This window comes from Neolamprologus multifasciatus, chromosome 7 (genome assembly GCF_963576455.1).
Source record: "Neolamprologus multifasciatus chromosome 7, fNeoMul1.2, whole genome shotgun sequence".
Taxonomy (NCBI): domain Eukaryota; kingdom Metazoa; phylum Chordata; class Actinopteri; order Cichliformes; family Cichlidae; genus Neolamprologus; species Neolamprologus multifasciatus.
This window is the reverse complement of record NC_140445.1, coordinates 8,818,835-8,831,817: the sequence shown is the minus strand read 5'-3', so window position 1 is coordinate 8,831,817 and position 12,983 is coordinate 8,818,835. Positions and strand designations below refer to the sequence as shown.

At 39.0% G+C, this 12,983-nt stretch overlaps 1 long non-coding RNA gene across 1 annotated transcript in view; it reads right to left on the bottom strand.

The window, feature by feature from the left end:
- Nucleotides 1-12,983, bottom strand: part of LOC146513725 (uncharacterized) — a 241,302-nt gene that overhangs the window by 206,648 nt on the left and 21,671 nt on the right. The gene's annotated exons all lie outside the window — the stretch shown is intronic.

Below are 12,983 nucleotides of genomic sequence, written 5' to 3'. Positions count from 1 at the left end.
AATGTCTTTCAGTCTGTTGGTCCCTGTGTGCTCACAATTATCAATACCTCACTGGTTTCTGGTCAGGTCCCTGTTTATTGTAAGAATGCTGTCATTCACCCACTGTTAAAAAAACCTAAGCTTGATGCTTCTCTTCTTAGTAGCTACAGACCGATTTCAAAATTACCGTTCATTTCTAAGATTTTAGAAAAGGTTGTGGCTAAGCAGCTTATAGCTGTTTTAGATGAATACAGCATTCTGGATAAATTCCAATCTGGCTTTCGTAGAGCTCACTCTACTGAAACTACACTTCTTAGAGTCTCCAACGACATTTTGATGAGATGTGATGCAGGAGAATGCTCCGTTCTGTTGATGTTGGACCTGACCTCCGCCTTTGATACTGTGGACCATCATATTCTGCTAGATAGGCTGAGACACTGGGTGGGTATATCAGGGGCTGCTTTGGACTGGTTTGAATCCTATTTGCATGAACGATCCTTTTCTGTGGCTACCTCTAAGTACAGTTCCTCTTCTACTTTTCTTGCTTATTGTGTGCCACAAGGTTCAGTTTTGGGGCCTTTATTGTTCTTACTGTATTTACTTCCTCTTCAACACTTATTGAGCACTTTTAAGGACATTTCGTATCACTGCTATGCAGATGATATTCAGTTATATATCTCCTTTAAGCCCCATGATGTTTCCAAGCTACAGATTTTGCATAAGTGCATAGACTCCATTAGATGTTGGATGGCTGGAAACTTTCTTCAACTAAATGAGGAGAAGACTGAAGTTCTTGTTTGTGCTCCTAAAAATGTTGTACCTAGTGTTATGGAAAACTTGGGTCCACTTGCTACATTTGCAAAACCGTCTATCAGGAGCCTTGGTGTTAGTATTGACTCAGCTCTGACTTTGGACGCCCATGTAAAATCTTTGGTTCGCTCCTGTTTTTATCACTTGAGAAACATTGCTAAGCTGAGTCCCATTGTATCGCGCTCCGAATTAGAAATTGTTATTCATGCATTTGTTTCATCTCGTCTGGACTATTGTAACTCTTTGTTTACTTGTTTATGTAAAGCCTCTTTGGAGCGTCTGCAAGTCGTTCAGAACGCTGCTGCAAAGCTTCTGACCAAGTCCTCCAAGTTTTCCCATGTCACACCCCTGCTGATTCAGCTGCACTGGCTCCCCGTTAAATTCAGAATCCAGTTTAAGGTTTTGACCTTGACTTTCAGGGCTCTGCATGGACAAGCACCAACATATATAAGTGAACTTTTACATGCATACATTCCCAGCAGGTCCCTGAGGTCATGTGACCAGGGCTTGCTTGCTGTCCAACACACGAGGCTGAAAACAAAAGGCGACAAAGCTTTTGGAACTGTGGCCCCCAGACTGTGGAACTCTCTCCCTTTGAGCCTGAGATCTGTGGACTCAGTGGTCGCTTTTAAAAAACAGCTAAAAACTCATCTTTTTAAACTTGCTTTTGGTTGATTTTCATTTTTAGGTTTTAGCTTCTGTGAAGCACTTTGTGATTTTTATCTTGAAAGGTGCTATATAAATAAAGTTTTACTTACTTACTTACTTACATGAAAATTATCAGAAATGTTTTCACAGATGTGTGTTTAATGAATCATTTATGTTAAATCACCCATGATGCATTAGGAAATGTCTACAGACTTATACGTGCGCCAAATTTTAGTAACAATCGCTCCTGTGTGGACCGATCACATGGTTATAAACCAGGTGAAAATTGACTTCAAACTTTTGAGCTGTAGTGTAGATTGATTGCAATGATAGTGTATAGTTATCTATTACAGAAGAATATATAGAAGTATGAGGACAGGGAGACACTGTAAAAAAGTTATGAGCTGTCTTGCTGCAGAGAAAGTGGAGTCTGTCATCCTTGAAAAGCTCCCAAGATAGGCAGCTGGCAGGTTGAATGATGCTCTGCCTCTGTGGTCAAGTACAGACATAGGCCTTAAGCAACCATGAGCCACTGATAAGCGTGACAGATTAGGAAACATGTATACAGTTCATTAGTTAGACTCCTATGAGCCACTAATAGGAGAAAATGAGCACGCAATAAAGTGGACTTGTTAGGGAGAGATTGCCATCAGAGTTAAAACACTCCAACTCAATTTTGATGATGGACACAGCTAAAAAAAATGAGTGTTTTGTTGACACTGATGACAAAATCCTGATCAGATACAGACAGACACATGCATACAACACACACTACTGCTCAAACGTTTGTTGTCAGATTCAAATATCCTTGTCTTAATTGTAAAATTTTAATTGCTTTAACATAAAATTACACATCGTTTACCAGTAATGTTTTCACAGATGTGTGTTTAATGAATCATTTATGTTAAATCACCCATGATGCATTAGGAAATGTCTACACACTTATACATATGCCCATTTTTAGTAACAATCGCTCCTGTGTGGACCGATCACATGGTTATAAACCAGGTGAAAATTGACTTCAAACTTTTGAGCTGTAGTGTAGATTGCAGTGATAGTGTATAGTTATCTATTACAGAGGAATATATAGAAGTATGAGGACAGGGAGACACTGTAAAAAAGTTATGAGCTGTCTTGCTGCAGAGAAAGTGGAGTCTGTCATCCTTGAAAAGCTCCCAAGATAGGCAGCTGGCAGGTTGAATGATGCTCTGCCTCTGGGGTCAAGTACAGACATAGGCCTTAAGCAACCATGAGCCACTGATAAGCGTGACAGATTAGGAAACATGCATACAGTTCATTAGTTAGACTCCTGTGAGCCACTAATAGGACAAAATTAGCAATAAAGTGGACTTGTTAGGGAGAGATTGCCATCAGAGTTAAAACACTTCAACACAAAAACGGCTTGAGTTGAGCAATTAACCAAAGTGACAAACATTGCTCTAAATAGTACTCCTCTAATCCAAGTAGTCACCCAAACCTGGACGTGGATTTAGAGGCCTGAGGGCCATCTCACACATTTATTCAGAAAAAAACAAGTTTCAATTCAAATTAAACAAATCAAAATCTTGTGGACGTATGCCTTTTACATGTTGGTAAAATGTTTAGGATGAGATGGAGATATAACACTCATGCACCCTGAAAATTATGAAGGTCTAAATATGTATCAAAGGGACTCACTGAACATCAGTGGATTTCTATGGGGCAAACGTACTTAAACCAGCCACTGTGACCATTGAGGCAGAGCAGAATGAATGATACTGATGGGAACTATGAGGGTTTGTAGTTAAATTCCTGCTCTTACAGGATCAGTGAGTGTCTGTTTAAAGATTATTAACATACTTTTACATCATTATGGAACACCAGCAGAGGACAGAACCACCTGCTTTTGTGTTGTCATGGCAATATGAAGTCAAATAAATACAAATATATGAAATGCACATTTGAAGGAGGACAAGAAGACAGGCAACTGGAAGAGCTTTTGAAGCAAGAAAACTTTTCTGGATTACTCTTAATTTAACTGGAAATTTTGGGAATACAAGTCAAGGAGGAAACAAGGAGGCTGGTTGGATTATATCTGAGGACAGGACGCATGAAGGAGAAGCATGAGGAGAGAGGAAACAGCAGAGCGATGGTGCAGAGCTAATTGTGGATCAAGTCGAAGAAGCAAGCATCAAAACTGTGAGTAAACATAACACATAAAGACTTAAAAATGACTGTGCTGATTAAGGAAACATTACATTTGGTTAGTTTGGGGTCTGCAGCTTCAGGTTTGTGGGTTCAGTTGGTCTCAAAATTGAGGAAAGACAAAAAATGTTTCTTTTGAAAGGTTGTTGGAGGATTCTTACTGTAAGAAATATCTGGGTGTGCAACTGCTTTTATTTAAAAAAAGTTGAATTTTATTTAGTCACATTGGAAAGGGAAAATTGGAGGATCGGGACAATAATGCGGCCAGATTTACTGTTTCCTTAATCAGAACAATAATTTTGATCGGAACTAGACATTTTGAAATGGGTTATTTTCTTTCTTCTCTATTGATCACTGTGTTAAAGGTTGAGTTACTTGTCAGTCTACATTTATGTTAATGGTACTTTTAAAAAATGCAGTTTATTCGTAATTTTGTAGAAAAAGGCTCTGCACCTGTGAAAAAAAATAGGTATCCACACCCCCAAAATCACTGTAGATCAGAGTAGCTAAGCCCTGGTTAACTGCAATTATATAACAGGAGATGAAAAATATTGGAATGATTGAAAGAAACAAAGATTGCTTTAGGGTTTGAAGATTTGACTTTCTTATTGAAAGAGACAAAAACTAATCCATGTGTGACACTGAGAAAAAAAAAACTAAAAGCTTGAAAGATCTGGAGGTCCAGCTGTTGTTATACAAATGTGCAAACTTGTTTTAATGACATTAGAAAGAAAAATGGGATGTTTAAAAAGGTAATATATAAAATTGATTTTTATATTACTTGAAAAAAATATGTTGATTAGCGCTTCTGTACTTGGAAAACTGCTGGGTCACTAGTAAGATGAGATTTAATGTGATTAACTGAGGAAAGGTAATATAATCTACACACTCGCTATTATTGTTGTAATCCATACACCAGTTAATATTTAATCAATCATCATTCATAATTGGTGATCTATGCAAGTTTTAAGGAATAATATTTATTTGCATTAACAATTAATTTACAAAATCTAAAAGCAAATCTTGTTTTTTTAAGAAAAAAAGACGTTTGTAACTAACTTCAAACTTTTTTGAGCTGTAGAGTAGATTGATGAGCACGCAATAAACTGAACATGTTAGGGAGAGTTTGCCATAAACTCAATTTTAGTAATGTTTTCACAGATGTGTGTTTAATGAATCATTTAAGTTAAATCACCCATGATGCATTAGGAAATGTCTACACACTAATACATGGGCCCATTTTTAGTAACAATCGCTCCTGTGTGGACCGATCACATGGTTATAAACCAGGTGAAAATTGACTTCAAACTTTTGAGCTGTAGTGTAGATTGCAATGATAGTGTATAGTTATCTATTACAGAGGAATATATAGAAGTATGAGGACAGGGAGACACTGTAAAAAAGTTATGAGCTGTCTTGCTGCAGAGAAAGTGGAGTCTGTCATCCTTGAAAAGCTCCCAAGATAGGCAGCTGGCAGGTTGAATGATGCTCTGCCTCTGTGGTCAAGTACAGACATAGGCCTTAAGCAACCATGAGCCACTGATAAGCGTGACAGATTAGGAAACATGCATACAGTTCATTAGTTAGACTCCTATGAGCCACTAATAGGAGAAAATGAGCACGCAATAAAGTGGACTTGTTAGGGAGAGATTGCCATCACAGTTAAAACACTCCAACTCAATTTTGATGACAGACACAGCTAAAAAAAATGAGCATTTTCTTGACATTGATGACAAAATCCTGATCAGATACAGACAGACACATGCATACAACACACACTACTGCTCAAAGGTTTGTGGTCAGATTGAAACAGTCGTCTTTTAATTAATAACTTACATTTACTTTAACATAATATTACACAAAGTTTACCAGTAATTTTTTGACAGTTGTGTGTTTAATGAACCATTTAAGTTAAATCACCCATGATGCATTAGGAAATGTCTAAACACTAATACATGGGCCCATTTTTAGTAACCATCACTGCTGTATGGACCGATCACATGGTTTTAAACCAGGTGAAAATTGACTTCAAACTTTTGAGCTGTAGTGTAGATTGCAGTGATAGTGTATAGTTATCTGTTACAGAAGAATATATAGAAGTATGAGGACAGGGAGACACTGTAAAAAAGTTATGAGCTGTCTTGCTGCAGAGAAAGTGGAGTCTGTCATCCTTGAAAAGCTCCCAAGATAGGCAGCTGGCAGGTTGAATGATGCTCTGCCTCTGTGGTCAAGTACAGACATAGGCCTTAAGTAACCATGAGCCACTGATAAGCGTGACAGATTAGGAAACATGCATACAGTTCATTAGTTAGACTCCTATGAGCCACTAATAGGAGAAAATGAGCACGCAATAAAGTGGACTTGTTAGGGAGAGATTGCCATCAGAGTTAAAACACTCCAACTCAATTTTTGATGATGGACACAGCTAAAAAAATGAGCGTTTTGTTGACACTGATGACAAAATCCTGATCAGATACAGACAGACACATGCATACAACACACACTACTGCTCAAAAGTTTGTGGTCAGATTTAAATATCCTTGTCTTAATTTTAAAATTATATTTGCTTTAACATAAAATTATGCAAAGGTTACCAGTAATGTTTTCACAGATGTGTGTTTAATGAATCATTTAAGTTAAATCACCCATGATGCATTAGGAAATGTCTACACACATCAAGGTTCAAGGTTCTTTATTTGTCACATGCATAGTTATACAAGTATAACACACAGTGTAATGTAGCCTTACACGCTCCTCAACATGTGGAAAAATGGAGGGGGGGGGGGGGGGGGGGTGTAGAGGAAGAACATTTTATATATATATATATATATATATATATATACATATATATATACATATATATATAGAGTATATACATTGGGTGAATGTGCAGTAGTAGCAGCAAGCAGGTGAATTCTGTACATTAATATGAATAGACATCTGACTATTTTACAGAATAGACAATATAAACATATTTAAAATTAAAGGAATTTGGAATGTACATTGTGCCTGGGTTTAGAGTGTCTGGAACAGAGTCCTGTCTCAGTCAATTATAGATGATGTGAGAGGGCGGGTGTGTGTGTTTAGGGCCCGGATGGCTTGGGGATAGAAGCTCCTCTTTAGTCTCTCTGTCCTTGCCCGGATGATGAGGAACCTTCTGCCAGATTGCAGAAGTTGGAACAGTTTGTTGCCAGGATGGGACGGGTCCTTCAGTATCTGCTCTGCTATAGTCCGGCATCTCCTGGTGTAGGTGTCCTGAAGCGGGGGGAGAGCAATCCTGCAGCAGCGTTCTGCTGTACGGATCACTCTCTGGAGAGCTTTTTGGTCCTTCACACAGCTGTTCCCAAACCACGATATCATGTTCTGTGTGAGGATGCTCTCCACAGCGCCTGTATAGAAAATCCTGAGGATCTTTGGAGAGACCCTGAACTTCCTCAGTTGTCGTAGGTGATACAGGCGCTGCCTAGCCTTTTTGGTCTGGACCTGAATGTGGGCAGACCATGTCAGGCCTGAGGAGATGTAGACACCAAGATACTTGAAGGACTGCACCCTCTCCACTGGAGCTCCATTGATGATAATGGGCTTGTAGTCTCTGTGCTGACTCCTTCTGAAGTCCACCACCAGCTCCTTGGTCTTGCCGACGTTCAGCTGGAGGTGGTTGTCCTGGCACCATGATGCCAGATTCTTCACTTCGTCCATGTAGGCCGCCTCATCGTTGTTGGAGATGGCACCCAACACCACTGTGTCGTCAGCAAACTTCACAATGGTGTTGGAGCCGTGGGTGGCCACACAGTCTGAAGTGTAGAGGGAGTAGAGCAGTGGCAAGAGGACACATCCCTGAGGTGCTCCTGTGTTGATGGTGATGCTGTTAGAGACGCATCTACCCACCCTCACCACCTGAGTTCTGCCAGTGAGGAAGTCCAACACCCATGCACACAGATGGCTGTTAAGTCCTAGATCCCTCAGCTTTGTGAACAGTCTGCAGGGCACTATTGTGTTAAACGCTGAACTGTAATCAACAAACAGCATTCTCACATAGTTACCCTGTTTCTTGTCCAAGTAGCTGAGGGTGGTGTGCAGGACGTGGGCGATGGCGTCCTCTGTGAATCTGTTGGATCGGTAGGCGAACTGCAGCGGATCTGTGGTGTCTGGGATGGAGGAGGAGATGATGTTCTTCAGCAGCCTCTCAAACACCTTCATTACTACCGAGGTCAGTGCAGCTGGCCGTTAATCGTTCAGGGATGAGGGTTTGCTGTTCTTGGGCACAGGGATGATGGTGGATCTTTTGAGGCATGTGGGGACCATAGACTTCTTAAACACTTAAACATGGGCCCATTTTTAGAAACAATCACTGCTGTATGGACCGATCACATGGTTATAAACCAGGTGAAAATTGACTTCAAACTTTTGAGCTGTAGTGTAGATTGCAGTGATAGTGTATAGTTATCTATTACAGAAGAATATATAGAAGTATGAGGACAGGGAGACACTGTAAAAAAGTTATGAGCTGTCTTGCTGCAGAGAAAGTGGAGTCTTTCATCCTTGAAAAGCTCCCAAGATAAGCAGCTGGCAGGTTGAATGATGCTCTGCCTCTGTGGTCAAGTACAGACATAGGCCTTAAAAAATCATGAGCCACTGATAAGCGTGACAGATTAGGAAACATGCATACAGTTCATTAGTTAGACTCCTATGAGCCACTAATAGGACAAAATGAGAACACAATAAAGTGGACTTGTTAGGGAGAGATTGCCATCAGAGTTAAAACACTCCAAAACAAAAACGGCCTGAGTTGAGCAATTAACCAAAGTGACAAACATTGCTCTAAATAGTACTCCCCTAATCCAAGTAGTCACCCAAACCTGGACGTGGATTTAGAGGCCTGAGGGCCATCTCACACATTTATTCAGAAAAAAACAAGTTTCAATTCAAATTAAACAAATCAAAATCTTGTGGACGTATGCCTTTTACATGTTGGGAAAATGTTTAGGATGAGATGGAGATATAACACTCATGCACCCTGAAAATTATGAAGGTCTAAATATGTATCAAAGGGACTCACTGAACATCAGTGGATTTCTATGGGGCAAACGTACTTAAACCAGCCACTGTGACCATTGAGGCAGAGCAGAATGAATGATACTGATGGGAACTATGAGGGTTTGTAGTTAAATTCCTGCTCTTACAGGATCAGTGAGTGTCTGTTTAAAGATTATTAACATACTTTTACATCATTATGGAACACCAGCAGAGGACAGAACCACCTGCTTTTGTGTTGTCATGGCAATATGAAGTCAAATAAATACAAATATATGAAATGCACATTTGAAGGAGGACAAGAAGACAGGCAACTGGAAGAGCTTTTGAAGCAAGAAAACTTTTCTGGATTACTCTTAATTTAAGTGGAAATTTTGGGAATACAAGTCAAGGAGTAAACAAGGAGGCTGGTTGGATTATATCTGAGGACAGGACGCATGAAGGAGAAGCATGAGGAGAGAGGAAACAGCAGAGCGATGGTGCAGAGCTAATCGTGGATCAAGTCGAAGAAGCAAGCATCAAAACTGTGAGTACACATAACACATAAAGACTTAAAAATGACTGTGCTGATTAAGGAAACATTACATTTGGTTAGTTTGGGGTCTGCAGCTTCAGGTTTGTGGGTTCAGTTGGTCTCAAAATTGAGGAAAGACAAAAAATGTTTCTTTTGAAAGGTTGTTGGAGGATTCTTACTGTAAGAAATATCTGGGTGTGCAACTGCTTTTATCTAAAAAAGTTGAATTTTATTTAGTCACATTGGAAAGGGAAAATTGGAGGATCAGGACAATAATGCGGCCAGATTTACTGTTTCCTTAATCAGAACAATAATTTTGATCGGAACTAGACATTTTGAAATGGGTTATTTTCTTTCTTCTCTATTGATCACTGTGTTAAAGGTTGAGTTACTTGTCAGTCTACATTTATGTTAATGGTACTTTTAAAAAATGCAGTTTATTCGTAATTTTGTAGAAAAAGGCTCTGCACCTGTGAAAAAAAATAGGTATCCACACCCCCAAAATCACTGTAGATCAGAGTAGCTAAGCCCTGGTTAACTGCAATTATATAACAGGAGATGAAAAATATTGGAATGATTGAAAGAAACAAAGATTGCTTTAGGGTTTGAAGATTTGACTTTCTTATTGAAAGAGACAAAAACTAATCCATGTGTGACACTGAGAAAAAAAAACTAAAAGCTTGAAAGATCTGGAGGTCCAGCTGTTGTTATACAAATGTGCAAACTTGTTTTAATGACATTAGAAAGAAAAATGGGATGTTTAAAAAGGTAATATATAAAATTGATTTTTATATTACTTGAAAAAAATATGTTGATTAGCACTTCTGTACTTGGAAAACTGCTGGGTCACTAGTAAGCTGAGATTTAATGTGATAAACTGAGGAAAGGTAATATAATCTACACACTCGCTATTATTGTTGAAATGCATACACCAGTTAATATTTAATCAATCATCATTCATAATTGGTGATCTATGCAAGTTTTAAGGAATAATATTTATTTGCATTAACAATTAATTTACAAAATCTAAAAGCAAATCTTGTTTTTTTTAAGAAAAAAAGACGTTTGTAACTGACTTCAAACTTTTTTGAGCTGTAGAGTAGATTGATGAGCACGCAATAAACTGAACATGTTAGGGAGAGTTTGCCATAAACTCAATTTTAGTAATGTTTTCACAGATGTGTGTTTAATGAATCATTTAAGTTAAATCACCCATGATGCATTAGGAAATGTCTACACACTAATACATGGGCCCATTTTTAGTAACAATCGCTCCTGTGTGGACCGATCACATGGTTATAAACCAGGTGAAAATTGACTTCAAACGTTTGAGCTGTAGTGTAGATTGCAATGATAGTGTATAGTTATCTATTACAGAGGAATATATAGAAGTATGAGGACAGGGAGACACTGTAAAAATGTTATGAGCTGTCTTGCTGCAGAGAAAGTGGAGTCTGTCATCCTTGAAAAGCTCCCAAGATAGGCAGCTGGCAGGTTGAATGATGCTCTGCCTCTGTGGTCAAGTACAGACATAGGCCTTAAGCAACCATGAGCCACTGATAAGCGTGACAGATTAGGAAACATGCATACAGTTCATTAGTTAGACTCCTATGAGCCACTAATAGGACCAAATGAGCACTTGATAAAGTGGACTTGTTAGGGAGAGATTGCCATCAGAGTAAAAACACTCCAACTCAATTTTGATGACAGACACAGCTAAAAAATGAGCGTTTTGTTGACACTGATGACAAAATCCTGATCAGATACAGACAGACACATGCATACAACACACACTACTGCTCAAAAGTTTGTGGTCAGATTCAAATATTCTTGTCTTAATTGTAAAATTATATTTGCTTTAACAAAAAATTACACAACGTTTACCAGTAATGTTTTCACAGATGTGTGTTTAATGAATCATTTATGTTAAATCACCCATGATGCATTAGGAAATGTCTAAACACTAATACATGGGCCCATTTTTAGTAACCATCACTGCTGTATGGACCGATCACGTGGTTATAAATCAGGTGAAAATTGACTTCAAACTTTTGAGCTCTAGTGTAGATTGCAGTGATAGTGTATAGTTATCTATTACAGAAGAATACATAGAAGTATGAGGACAGGGAGACACAGTAAAAAAGTTATGAGCTGTCTTGCTGCAGAGAAAGTGGAGTCTGTCATCCTTGAAAAGCTCCCAAGATAGGCAGCTGGCAGGTTGAATGATGCTCTGCCTCTGTGGTCAAGTACAGACATAGGCCTTAAGCAACCATGAGCCACTGATAAGCGTGACAGATTAGGAAACATGCATACAGTTCATTAGTTAGACTCCTATGAGCCACTAATAGGAGAAAATGAGCACGCAATAAAGTGGACTTGTTAGGGAGAGATTGCCATCAGAGTTAAAACACTCCAACTCAATTGAAAATAGGAACATGCACACAAACTGCTCATACTCTCATCAGACAGCACATGAACCTCTCAATAAACAAAATATATGCTTAGCAAACCGCCATTTTACACAGTGGAACACTTATTTTTAAACAAAAAACCAATGCAGTACACCACTGACAGTGCTTACTAGGGGTGCAACGATATACAAAATTCACGGTTCGGTTCGGTTCGATACTTTGGTGTCACGGTTCGATATTTTTTCGATACAAAAAAAAATGTTCATGCCTTTTTAATTTGTCATTTATTAAATTTTTACGGCACATTCTGCACCACATCTCTGTGCGTTCATCATTTGTTTGAAGCCAGCTCACCTCCTGCAACCACTTTTCCGAGAATACGAGCTTCTTTTGTGGTTCGGACTCCTTCTGACATTTCTTTGGAGGTGGAGGAACACCAAAGTAATTGCTTAAAGGAGCTTGCTTCTTCGACATCTTTAAGAGTTCTAAACAAATGTCTGTCCTCCTCCGGAAAATCTTATGTACGCAAACACGGGTTGCAACTTCTTATCTTGTGCGCGTTTTTTATTTTGACAGCAAATGCACACCTGTGGACCACTTATGTGCACCCCTGGTTATTTAGCTCGTCATATTGCAGCCACAGAAATTCTTTTGTCCATGAAACCATAAAGCTGCACTTTCTTTTCGCCTTATAGACTGATTTGTCATAACTTTTCTGTTTTGTGGTAAGCTTTTCTTTGGCTGTCACTTCTTCACCCTGACCTGTCTTATTTGGCTCAGCAGAACTAAAATATATATCCTGCTGCTTTTACACATGCACTCACATAACGCTCAGCGATTCTCTGTGCAATCAACCTCTCACATGTTTAAGCTTGCTGTGGGAGATTTCACTTGTCATGTTTGCATAGTAAGCTAATGATTGATAAGATGATGTCAGAGGAATTGGTGCGCAAATTATCATCACTCACCAATCAGTACTGTCCCTCTCTATACACAGTTCACGATTGCAAAGTGAAAGCAAAAAACAAGCGCAAATTCAAACGGGATTTCAATATGTCACATATTGACAGTGGCTCACCGATGCCAATGACATAATTACCCAGCTACATTTCCGAAAGAATGCAAAAGCATTGACATATATTTTTCCTTCCTACGATAGGCCGACGGGCAGGGCAGAGGTAGATTTTGGTAGCCCGACTGGAAAAATCGCTAGCCCCGGGACGTCGGGCTAGTGATTTTGCGAGCCCTGTATCTGATTGAGGAATCACTCATCTTTGGAAAAGAGAGTTTATTACAGAGAAATGGCTCTTTCCTAAATAAAAGCTATACTATACGCTTCTTCTGGGCTATATTCTCAGCAGCATATTAAACATATCAGGTCCCCATAAGGAGAATCATGTGCT